We start from the raw sequence: 13,287 nt of genomic DNA on the forward strand, positions 1-13,287 counted from the left end.
ATCCGTGAACTTTTTGAAAGTTCAAGAGGGTTTCGAAACCCATGAACATTTTTAAATTGATTAAAATAACTTGCATTTAATGTTTTTGAGTAACCAAGAAATGAATTTATGTATTAAAAAATTATATGTAATTTTAAAAGTTTTCACACATTCTTCAAAAGCTCATATAATTTTAATAAGTGTTCACATCTTTAAAAAGTTGAGCATGCATTTTTAAAATGGTTGCATAAATTTTAGATTTGCTTATGGCTTCACTAAATTAACAAAAAGATACACAGACTTTGCGTATTCACCGGAAAAGAAAAACGGCAAGCATTCGGGACAAGGTTGAGAACAACCCCGACATCCTCTTTCATCCGCGAGCACGGACGGGATACGTGTGCTGTCAGTGATAGTGATGGCCGGGCAGCTACCAATTTACTCTCTGACCACTAAGAGCATCTCCAGCCACGTCCTCAACAGGCTCCCCAGGCGACTTTTTTAGCGCCGGCGTCGAAAAAAAGCTCCAGTCGCGCCCCCGTCATGCCGAAATCCGCCGGCTCAGCCTGTTTTTGGGCCCGACGATCGCATACCGAACCCGGTGCACTGGGAGGCGCTCGGGGCTCCGGCGCTAGGGAAAAGCACGACCGGCCCACACCTTCGGGCGAAAAGTCAAGTCTTTATTCCATATTCGCCTCCCACCCTCGCGCGCTCGGACGCCAACCGACTGATCCCGACGCCGCCCACCGCTCGATAGGCCATTCCCCGCCGGAAAAAGAGCAGAGGTTTCACCGAGGCTGCCTCTCCACCATCGTTCGGGCGACTTTTTCCGGCGAGCCGGCCGCGCAGGGCGGTGTAGCGGCGGGTACGCGGCCACCGCACCCACAAGGTGTTCGGCGATTTGCCTGTCTCGGCAATGGACTCAGACGACGAGGAAACACTCGTCGCGCTGCTGGAGGAGGAAGCCGAGGCCGACGTCGAGGAAGAGGAACATCTCATGGTCCTCGGCGCCCTCGCCGACCTGCTGGCGAGCAATGAAAAGCCGCGGCGAGGTGGCTCGGCACCGGGGCGGATGAAAGCAAAGAACCGGCATCGTCTCGAGGGTTATTGCATGCTCTACTCCGACTACTTCGCCGATGCTCCACTGCACGGCGACAAAACATTTCGACGCCGTTATCGGATGAGCCGAAAGCTTTCCCTCAAGATTGTGAATTCTATCAGGGAGTTCGATAGCTACTTCAAGTGCAAGAAGGATTGCATCGGCAAACTTAGATTCACCTCAATCCAGAAGTGCATGACAACAATGAGGATGCTTGCATACGGAGCTCCCGGTGATTCACTCGACGACTATGGGCGCATGGCTGAGTCCACCACTATTGAGTGTTTCTACAAGTTCTGTCGGGCAGTCGTGGCAGTGTTTGGACCGCAATACTTGCGAACACCCAATGCGGAAGACACAGCTCAGATCCTAGCACAGAATGCAGCAAGAGGATTTCCTGGGAAGCTTGGAAGCATCGACTGCATGCATTGGAAATGGAAGAACTGCCCGTTTGCTTGGCAGGGGACGTACAAAGGCGTCAAACGCGGTTGCAGTGTGGTACTTGAGCCGGTGGCAACACAGGACCTCTGGATTTGGCACTCCTTCTTTGGTATGCCAGGAACTCACAATGACATCAACGTGCTGCAGTGTTCCCCTGTCTTTGCTAGGCTTGTTGTCGGTGTCAAAACCGGCGGATCTCGGGTAGGGGGTCCCGAACTGTGCGTCTAACGCGGATGGTAACATGAGGCAAGGAACACGATGTTTTACCCAAGTTCGGGCCCTCTGGATGGAGGTAAAACCCTACGTCCTGCTTGATTAATATTGATGATATGGGTAGTATTGTTGGAAATATGCCCTAGAGGCAATAATAAAATGATTATTATATTTCCTTGTTCATGATAATTGTCTATTATTCAAGCTATAATTGTATTATCCGGAAATCGTAATACATGTGTGAATACATAGACCACAATGTGTCCCTAGTGAGCCTCTAGTTGACCAGCTCGTTGATCAACAGATAGTCATGGTTTCCTGGCTATGGACATGGGGATGTCATTGATAACGGGATCACATCATTAGGAGAATGATGTGATGGACAAGACCCAAACCTAAGCATAGCACAAAGAGCATGTAGTTCATTTGTTGTAGCTTTTCTGGATGTCAAGTATCATTTCCTTAGACCATGAGATTGTGCAACTCTCAGATACCGTAGGAGTGCCTTGGGTGTGCCAAACGTCACAACGTAACTGGGTGACTATAAAGGTACATTACAGGTATCTCCGAAAGTGTCTGTTGGGTTGGCACGAATCGAGACTGGGATTTGTCACTCCGTATGACGGAGAGGTATCTCTGGGCCCACTCGGTAATGCATCATCATAATGAGCTCAATGTGATCAAGTGGTTGATCATGGGATCATGCATTACGGTACGAGTAAAGTGACTTGCCGGTAACGAGACTGAACAAGGTATTGGGATACCGACGATCGAGTCTCGGGCAAGTAACGTACCGATTGACAAAGGGAATTGATTACGGGATTGATTAGGTCCTCGACATCATGGTTCATCCGATGAGATCATCGAGGAGCATGTGGGAGCCAACATGGGTATCCAGATCCCGCTGTTGGTTATTGACCAGAGAGTCGTCTCGGTCATGTCTGCTTGTCTCCCGAACCCGTAGGGGCTACACACTTAAGGTTCGGTGACGCTAGGGTTGTATAGATATGAGTTTGCCGTAATCCGAAAGTAGTTCGGAGTCTCGGATGAAATCCTGGACGTAACGAGGAGTTTCGGAATTGTCCGGAGGTGAAGAATTATATATAGGAAGTGTAGTTTCGGCCATCGGGAAAGTTTCGGGGTCACCGGTATTGTACTGGGACCACCGGATGGGTCCTGGGGGTCCACCGGGTGGGGCCACCCATCCCGGAGGGTCCCATGGGCTGAAGTGGGGAGGAGAACCAGCCCATAGTGGGCTGGTGCGCCCTCCCCTTGGGCCCCCCATGCGCCTAGGGTTGGGAACCCTAGGGGAGGGGGCGCCTCCACTTGCCTTGGGGGGTACTCCACCCCTTGGCCGCCGCCCCCCCTAGGAGATCCCATCTCCTAGGGCTGGCGCACCCCCCTAGGGGGCCTATATAAAGGGGGGAGGGAGGGCAGCCGCACCTCAAGCCTTGGCGCCTCCCTCTCCCCTGCTACACCTCTCCCTCTCGCAGAAGCTCGGCGAAGCCCTGCTGCGATCACTGCTGCATCCACCACCACGCCGTCGTGCTGCTCGATCTTCATCAACTTCTCCTTCCCCCTTGCTGGATCAAGAAGGAGGAGACATCATCCGCTCCGTACGTGTGTTGAACGTGGAGGTGCCATCCGTTCGGCACTTGGTCATCGGTGATTTGGATCACGGCGAGTACGACTCCATCATCCGCGTTCTCTTGAACGCTTCCGCTCGCGATTTACAAGGGTATGTAGATGCACTCTCCTCTCGTTGCTAGTTGACTCCATAGATTGATCTTGGTGAAACATAGGAATTTTTTTTGTTTTCTGCTATGATCCCCAACACTGGTATCAGAGCTAGGTCTATGCGTAGTTACTATGCACGAGTAGAACACAAAGTAGTTGTGGGCGTCGATATTGTCAATTTGCTTGCCGTTACTAGTCTTATCTTGATTCGGCGGCATCGTGGGATGAAGCGGCCCGGACCAACCTTACACGTACGCTTACGTGAGACCGGTTCCACCGATTGACATGCACTAGTTGCATAAGGTGGCTGGCGGGTGTCTGTCTCTCCCACTTAAGTCGGATCGGATTCGATGAACAGGGTCCTTATGAAGGGTAAATAGAAATTGGCAATTCACGTTGTGGTTTTGGCGTAGGTAAGAAACGTTCTTGCTAGAAACCTATAGCAGCCACGTAAAAACTTGCAAAAACAATTAGAGGACGTCTAACTTGTTTTTGCAGCAAGTGTTTTGTGATGTGATATGGCCAAAAGTTGTGATGAACGATGAATGATATATGTGATGTCTGAGATTGATCATGTTCTTGTAATAGGGATCACGACTTGCATGTCGATGAGTATGACAACCGGCAGGAGCCATAGGAGTTGTCTTTATTTATTTATGACCTGCGTGTCAACATAAACATCATGTAATTACTTTACTTTATTACTAAAGCGTTAGCCATAGTAGTAGAAGTAATAGTTGGCGAGCAACTTCATGGAGACACGATGATGGAGATCATGATGATGGAGATCATGGTGTCATGCCGGTGACAAGATGATCATGGAGCCCCAAGATGGAGATCAAAGGAGCTATATGATATTGGCCATATCATGTCACTATTATTTGATTCCATGTGATGTTTATCATGTTTTTGCATCTTGTTTACTTAGAACGACGGTAGTAAATAAGATGATCCCTCATAATAATTTCAAGAAAGTGTTTCCCCTAACTGTGCGCTGTTGCGACAGTTCGCTGTTTCGAAGCACCACGTGATGATCGGGTGTGATAGATTCCAACGTTCACATACAACGGGTGTAAGACAGATTTACACACGCAATACACTTAGGTTGACTTGACGAGCCTAGCATGTACAGACATGGCCTCGGAACACAGAAGACTGAAAGGTCGAGCATGAGTCGTATAGAAGATACGATCAACATGAAGATGTTCACCGATGTTGACTAGTCCGTCTCACGTGATGATCGGACACGGCCTAGTCAACTCGGATCATGTTATACTTAGATGACTGGAGGGATGTCTATCTAAGTGGGAGTTCATTGAATAATTTGATTAGATGAACTTAATTATCATGAACTTAGTCTAAAATCTTTACAATATGTCTTGTAGATCAAATGGCCAACGTTGTCCTCAACTTCAACGCGTTCCTAGAGAAAACCAAGTTGAAAGACGATGGCAGCAACTATACGGACTGGGTCCGGAACCTGAGGATCATCCTCATAGCTGCCAAGAAAGATTATGTCCTAGAAGCACCGCTAGGTGACGCACCCGTCCCACAGAACCAAGACGTTATGAATGCTTGGCAGACACATGCTGATGATTACTCCCTCGTTCAGTGCGGCGTGCTTTACAGCTTAGAACCGGGGCTCCAAAAGCGTTTTGAGCGACACGGAGCATATGAGATGTTCGAAGAGCTGAAAATGGTTTTCCAAGCTCATGCCCGGGTCGAGAGATATGAAGTCTCTGACAAGTTCTTCAGCTGTAAGATGGAGGAAAATAGTTCTGTCAGTGAGCATATACTCAAAATGTCTGGGTTGCATAACCGCTTGACTCAGCTGGGAGTTAATCTCCCGGATGACGCGGTCATTGACAGAATCCTTCAGTCGCTTCCACCAAGCTACAAGAGCTTTGTGATGAACTTCAATATGCAGGGGATGGAAAAGACCATTCCTGAAGTATTTGCAATGCTGAAATCAGCAGAGGTAGAAGTCAAAAAGGAACATCAAGTGTTGATGGTGAATAAAACCACTAAGTTCAAGAAAGGCAAGGGTGAGAAGAACTTCAAGAAGGACGGCAAGGGAGTTGCCGCGCCCAGTAAGCAAGCTGCCGGGAAGAAGCCAAAGAATGGACCCAAGCCCGAGACTGAGTGCTTTTATTGCAAGGGAAGTGGTCACTGGAAGCGGAACTGCCCCAAATACTTAGCGGACAAGAAGGCCGACATCACAAAAGGTATATGTGATATACATGTAATTGATGTGTACCTTACCAGTACTCGTAGTAGCTCCTGGGTATTTGATACCGGTGCGGTTGCTCACATTTGTAACTCAAAGCAGGAGCTGCGGAATAAGCGGAGACTGGCGAAGGACGAGGTGACGATGCGCGTCGGGAATGGTTCCAAGGTGGATGTGATCGCCGTCGGCACGCTACCTCTACATTTACCTACGGGATTAGTTTTAAACCTCAATAATTGTTATTTAGTGCCAGCTTTGAGCATGAACATTGTATCAGGATCTCGTTTAATACGAGATGGCTACTCATTTAAATCCGAGAATAATGGTTGTTCTATTTATATGAGAGATATGTTTTATGGACATGCTCCGATGGTGAATGGTTTATTCTTAATGAATCTCGAGCGTAATGCTACACATATTCATAGTGTGAATACCAAAAGATGTAAGGTTGATAATGATAGTCCCACATACTTGTGGCACTGCCGCCTTGGTCACATAGGTGTCAAACGCATGAAGAAACTCCATGCAGATAGACTTTTAGAGTCTCTTGATTACGAATCATTTGACACGTGGAACCATGCCTCATGGGTAAAATGACCAAGACTCCATTCTCAGGAACAATGGAGCGAGCAACCAACTTATTGGAAATCATACATACTGATGTGTGCGGTCCAATGAGTGTTGAGGCTCGCGGTGGCTATCGTTATGTTCTCACCCTCACTGATGTCTTGAGTAGATATGGGTATGTCTACTTAATGAAACACAAGTCTGAGACCTTTGAAAAGTTCAAGGAATTCAGAGTGAGGTTGAGAATCAACGTGACAGGAAAATCTAGTTCTTGCGATCAGATCGTGGGGGAGAATACTTGAGTCACGAATTTGGCACACACTTAAGAAAATGTGGAATAGTTTCACAACTCACGCCGCCTGGAACACCTCAGCATAATGGTGTGTCCGAACGTCGTAATCGCACTCTATTAGATATGGTGCGATCTATGATGTCTCTTACCGATTTACCGCTATCATTTTGGGGCTATGCTTTGGAGACTGCCGCATTCACTTTAAATAGGGTTTCGTCGAAATCCGTTGAGACGACACCGTATGAATTATGGTTTGGGAAGAACCTAAGCTGTCGTTTCTAAAAGTTTGGGGATGCGATGCTTATGTCAAGAAACTTCAACCTGAAAAGCTCGAACCCAAGTCGGAAAAATGCGTCTTCATAGGATACCCTAAAGAAACTGTTGGGTATACCTTCTACCTCAGATCCGAAGGCAAGATCTTTGTTGCCAAGAAAGGGTCTTTTCTAGAGAAAGAGTTTCTCTCGAAAGAAATAAGTGGGAGGAAGGTAGAACTTGATGAAGTATTACCTCTTGAACTGGTAAGTGGCGCAGCTCAAGAAAATGTCCCTAAGGTGCATGCACCGACTAGAGAGGAAGTTGTTGATGATGATCATGAAACTTCAGATCAAGTTGCTACTGAATTTCATAGGTCCACAAGGACACGTTCCGCACCAGACTGGTACGGCAACCCTATCTTGGAAATCATGTTGTTAGACAACGGTGAACCATAGAACTATGAAGAAGCGATGGCGGGCCCGGATTCCGACAAATGGCTGGAAGCCATGAAATCCAAGATAGGATCCATGTATGAAAACGAAGTATGGACTTTGACTGACTTGCTCGTTGATTGGCGAGCCATAGAAAATAAATGGATCTTTAAGAAGAAGACAGACGCGGATGGTAATGTGACCATCTATAAAGTTTGGCTTGTCGCTAAGGGTTATCGATAAGTTCAAGGGGTTGACTACGATGAGACTTTCTCACCCGTAGCGAAGCTGAAGTCCGTCCGAATCATGTTAGCAATTGCCGCATTCTATGATTATGAGATATGGCAAATGGACGTCAAACCGACATTCCTTAATGGTTTCCTTAAGGAAGAATTGTATATGATGCAGCCGGAAGGTTTTGTCGATCCTAAGAATGCTGACAAGGTGTGCAAGCTCCAACGCTCGATTTATGGGCTGGTGCAAGCATCTCGGAGTTGGAACATTCGCTTTGATGAGTTGATCAAAGCATTTGGGTTTATGCAGACTTATGGAGAAGCCTGCATTTACAAGAAAGTGAGTGGGAGCTCTGTAGCATTTCTCATATTGTATGTGGATGACATACTGTTGATGGGAAATGATATAGAATTCTTGGAAAGCATAAAGGCCTACTTGAACAAGTGTTTTTCAATGAAGGACATTGGAGAAGCTGCTTATATATTAGGCATCAAGATCTATAGAGATAGATCGAGACGCCTCATTGGTCTTTCACAGAGTACGTACCTTGACAAGATATTGAAGAAGTTCAAAATGGATCAGTCAAAGAAGGGGTTCTTTCCTGTATTGCAAGGTACGAGATTGAGCTTGGCTCAATGCCCGACCACGGCAGAAGATAGAGCAAAGATGAGTGTCGCCCTATGCCTCGGCCATAGGGTCTACCATGTATGCTATGCTGAGTACCAGACCTGATGTAAACCTTGCCGTGAGTTTGGTAGGAAGGTACCAAAGTAATCCCGGCATGGAACACTGGACAGCGGTCAAAAATATCCCGAAGTACCTGAAAAGGACTAAGGAAATGTCTCTCGTTTATGGGGGTGACGAAGAGCTCGTCGTAAAGGGTTACGTCGATGCTAGCTTCGACACAGATCTAGATGACTCTAAGTCACAAACCAGATATGTGTATATTTTGAATGGTGGGGCAGTAAGCTGGTGCAGTTGCAAGCAAAGCGTTGTGGCGGGATCTACATGTGAAGCGGAATATATGGCAGCCTCGGAGGCAGCACACGAAGCAGTCTGGGTGAAGGAGTTCATTACCGCCCTAGGAGTCATACCCAATGCGTCGGGCCCGATGACTCTCTTCTGTGACAACACTGGAGCTATTGCCCTTGCCAAGGAGCCCAGGTTTCACAGGAAGACCAGGCATATCAAGCGTCGCTTCAACTCCATTCGTGAAAGTGTTCAAAATGGAGACATAGAGATTTATAAAGTACATACGGACCTGAATTTAGCAGATCCGTTGACTAAACCTCTCCCTAGAGCAAAACATGATCAACACCAGAATTCCATGGGTGTTCGATTCATCACAATGTAACTAGATGATTGACTCTAGTGCAAGTGGGAGACTGTTGGAAATATGCCCTAGAGGGAATAATAAAATGATTATTATATTTCCTTCTTCATGATAATTGTCTATTATTCATGCTATAATTGTATTATCCGGAAATCGTAATACATGTGTGAATACATAGACCACAATGTGTCCCTAGTGAGCCTCTAGTTGACTAGCTCGTTGATCAACAGATAGTCATGGTTTCCTGGCTATGGACATGGGGATGTCATTGATAATGGGATCACATCATTAGGAGAATGATGTTATGGACAAGACCCAAACCTAAGCATAGCACAAAGATCGTGTAGTTCGTTTGCTGTAGCTTTTCTGGATGTCAAGTATCATTTCCTTAGACCATGAGATTGTGCAACTCCCGGATACCGTAGGAGTGCCTTGGGTGTGCCAAACGTCACAACGTAACTGGGTGACTATAAAGGTACATTACAGGTATCTCCGAAAGTGTCTGTTGGGTTGGCACGAATCGAGACTGGGATTTGTCACTCCGTATGACGGAGAGGTATCTCTGGGCCCACTCGGTAATGCATCATCATAATGAGCTCAATGTGATCAAGTGGTTGATCACGGGATCATGCATTACGGTACGAGTAAAGTGACTTGCCGGTAACGAGACTGAACAAGGTATTGGGATACCGACGATCGTGTCTCGGGCAAGTAACGTACCGATTGACAAAGGGAATTGAGTACGGGATTGATAAGGTCCTCGACATCGTGGTTCATCCGATGAGATCATCGAGGAGCATGTGGGAGACAACATGGGTATCCAGATCCCGCTGTTGGTTATTGACCAGAGAGTCGTCTCGGTCATGTCTGCTTGTCTCCCGAACCCGTAGGGTCTACACACTTAAGATTCGGTGACGCTAGGGTTGTATAGATACGAGTTTGCAGTAATCTGAAAGTAGTTCGGAGTCCCGGATGAGATCCTGGACGTCACGAGGAGTTCCAGAATTGTCCGAAGGTGAAGAATTATATATAGGAAGTGTAGTTTCGGCCATCGGGAAAGTTTCGGGGTCACCGGTATTGTACCGGGGCCACCGGATGGGTCCCGGGGGTCCACCGGGTGGGGCCACCCATCCCGGAGGGCCCCATGGGCTGAAGTGGGGAGGAGAACCAGCCCATAGTGGGCTGGTGCGCCCCCCCCCCCTTGGGCCCCCCATGCGCCTAGGGTTGGGAACCCTAGGGGAGGGGGCGCCTCCACTTGCCTTGGGGGGTACTCCACCCCTTGGCCGCCGCCCCCCCTAGGAGATCGCATCTCCTAGGGCCGGTGCACCCCCTAGGGGGCCTATATAAAGGGGGGGAGGGAGGGCAGCCGCACCTCAAGCCTTGGCGCCTCCCTCTCCCCTGCTACACCTCTCCCTCTCGCAGAAGCTCGGCGAAGCCCTGCTGCGATCACTGCTGCATCCACCACCACACCGTCGTGCTGCTGGATCTTCATCAACCTCTCCTTCCCCCTTGCTGGATCTAGAAGGAGGAGACGTCATCTGCTCCGTACGTGTGTTGAACGTGGAGGTGCCGTCCGTTCGGCACTTGGGTCATCGGTGATTTGGATCACGGCGAGTACGACTCCATCATCCCCGTTCTCTTGAACGCTTCCGCTCGCGATCTACAAGGGTATGTAGATGCACTCTCCTCTCGTTGCTAGTTGACTCCATAGATTGATCTTGGTGAAACATAGGAATTTTTTTTGTTTTCTGCTACGATCCCCAACAAGTACAAGAGTAGATCTACCACGAGATCAGAGAGGCTAAACCCTAGAAGCTAGCCTATGGTATGATTGTATGTTGTCCTACGACTAAAACCCTCCGGTTTATATAGACACCGAAGAGGGCTAGGGTTACACAAGGTCGGTTACAAAGGAGGAGATATACATATCCGTATTGCCTAGCTTACCTTCCACGCCAAGTAGAGTCCCATCCGGACACGAGACAAAGTCTTCAATCTTGTATCTTCATAGTCCAACAGTCCGGCCAAAGGATATAGTCTAGCTGTCTGGAGACCTCCTAATCCAGGACTCCCTTAGTAGCCCCCGAACTAGGCTTCAATGACGATGAGTCCGGCGCGTAGTGTTGTCTTCGGCATTGCAAGACGGGTTCTTCTCCAACTTTCAAGTGTTCGTAAGCAGTGTCCGGTCCATAAATGTTGAACCTCTTGGCTTCTGTGCCCAATAAGGGCTATCTCCCACGCGTCGAATGAATACGAGGCGCCAGGGCGTTTTTACATTCGCCCCTTAGCCAGATAAATAAATTGTCTATTAAAAGAATGGGGATTCTTAGATCCAATCCATATGATCCTCCCCCAACGAGAATTCATCAGAGCGTGCTTTGGAAAGATCCATTCCAGCATGGCCGACCTCCGCATCTCCTCCTCCCGGCCCCGTAGCCCTAAGCCCGGTGATTGGGAGAGGTGTTCAGTCCCACACAGTCGATTAGTCGAGCTGCAGACTAAGGGATTTCTCCCTCCGGCGTACATGGTGCCCGTTTGAGCCGGGCACGCCACCTACAATGGCGGGGAGAAAGCGGAGAACTTTCCCTGTCCCTCCATGGGGTAACGGGTTTGCCTTGTTCCTTACTTACTAAGGGGACTCGGATTTCCAATTCATCCGTTCCTCCGCGGGCTCCTGGAGTTCTACGGCCTCCAACTACACAATCTCACCCCTGCCTCCATCCTACACATCGCCGGCTATGTTGCTCCCTGCGAGTTGTTCCTGGGCTGCGAGGCTCACTTCGAGCTGTGGAAAAGGCTATTCTCCCTTGTCCCTCGCACACAGAGGGAATCACTTTATCAAGTGGGCGGAGCCGAAATATGGCGCATCGCCGATACCAGATACCTGTCCGGTACCCCGAAGAAGCCGTCCGAAGACTAGCCTTCGGAATGGTTTTATATGGAGGACGTTCCCCTTCCGGACCCTGTTCGGCGGGGTCTACCTGAGTTCAACAATGCTCCTCTGAAGAAGCGCCAAACTTGGCGCCCACGGAGCCCCCAGGCGGAAGACAACGGAGAAGTCCTCTATCTGATGAACCGGATCAAAGCACTAGCTCGATCCGGATTGACAATAATCGAAGTTATGTCGATTTGCATAATGCGGGGAGTGCAGCCACTCCAATATCATGGGCACCCCTTGTGGTGTTATAACGGGGCTGATGACGCCACCCGCTGCGGGCGTAAGGGTCCGGACTATGCTGCCACTCTAGCGAAGATTCTGTCCGAACTGTTCAAGGGCGAGGAAGAGGAGTTCACCCGCATCAAGCCACGGGATGGATTCTCTATGTACAATCCTCCAAGCTGGGTAAGTTTTCCCTGCTCCCATTTTTCCCGCATTCTTAGTCGTAAGTATTCACCTTACCACCTTGTGGCAGGAACTGCGAAAAGCCATAAAGGAGGTCAGCAGCCCTTCTCCACAACCAGAGAACCCTGACCGGGCCACTGATTCCGGACTCGAAGAAGATCCAGTTATCTCCGTGGAACTGATAGACCGGCAGTTCTATCAATTAAGCTGCGACGATGCCCCGGTGGCCATTACGGCCGACTATCCCAGACTGCTCCCTGCATCAGAGGTAAGAAAAATCAAAAAGTCCCAACTCCAAAACTAGGATCCCCTTTTAGGCACTTCACCCACCATATACACATGGCATCTTTTACAGGGAAGGCATTCGGGACGCCCTGCCGAACCAGGGGCAATTCGCCAACAAGAGGTGCCGAGGCCGGGTAGACCAAAAAGGAAGGCGTTCAGGACGGAGACGCCGGCGCAAAGGTATAGGAAAAACCCCACTCTGTGGTTGTCGTCTTTCTCAAAATGTAATGACGCCCGCGTTTCTTTAACAGAAAGAACGCTCGCGGAGGCTGGCAAACGCGTGCGGAGTAAGGTTATGCTGGAGAAAAACAGTCTCCAAGATGCCAATGTTAAGCTGAGCGTTGAACTAAAAGACGTTCGGGGCCAGCTTGCGGACTCCGAGAAGGAGAATAAGCGGCTTCGGCGCGGCATTTTTAGTAAGTGCTTGAACAAATCCTGCTAAAGGAGTTCGGCGAAGAAGTCGACTAACAGCGTTATGTCTGTAGGTATGCTGACGGGTCGTCCCGCAGAGGAAATGCCCGGGTCTGCGGGTGATCTTCTGTTCGAGTTGTCGTATCTGCACAAACAAGTTCGGCAGGTGATGCGAGGTGTTGCCCAGGCTTTGTGGCCATCTGTCTCCTTGCCAAAGGGCGTTGCAGAGCTTACGGAGAAGCTCAAGGGAGCATGACGGCACCTCCGATTATGGAAGATATCGACCTGCCGACAGGATGCCAGAGAGGCTTGGGCCATGGTGAAGACTCGGTATACCAAGGCAGACCCAAATCACATGGCCGAGGTCGGACCTGTGGGGCCTGACGGAAAAGAGATCCCCGTTAGCTTAGTTTATGGGCAAGTAGAATTAGCCGCAAAGT

Source organism: Triticum urartu, chromosome 6 (genome assembly GCF_003073215.2).
Source record: "Triticum urartu cultivar G1812 chromosome 6, Tu2.1, whole genome shotgun sequence".
Taxonomy (NCBI): domain Eukaryota; kingdom Viridiplantae; phylum Streptophyta; class Magnoliopsida; order Poales; family Poaceae; genus Triticum; species Triticum urartu.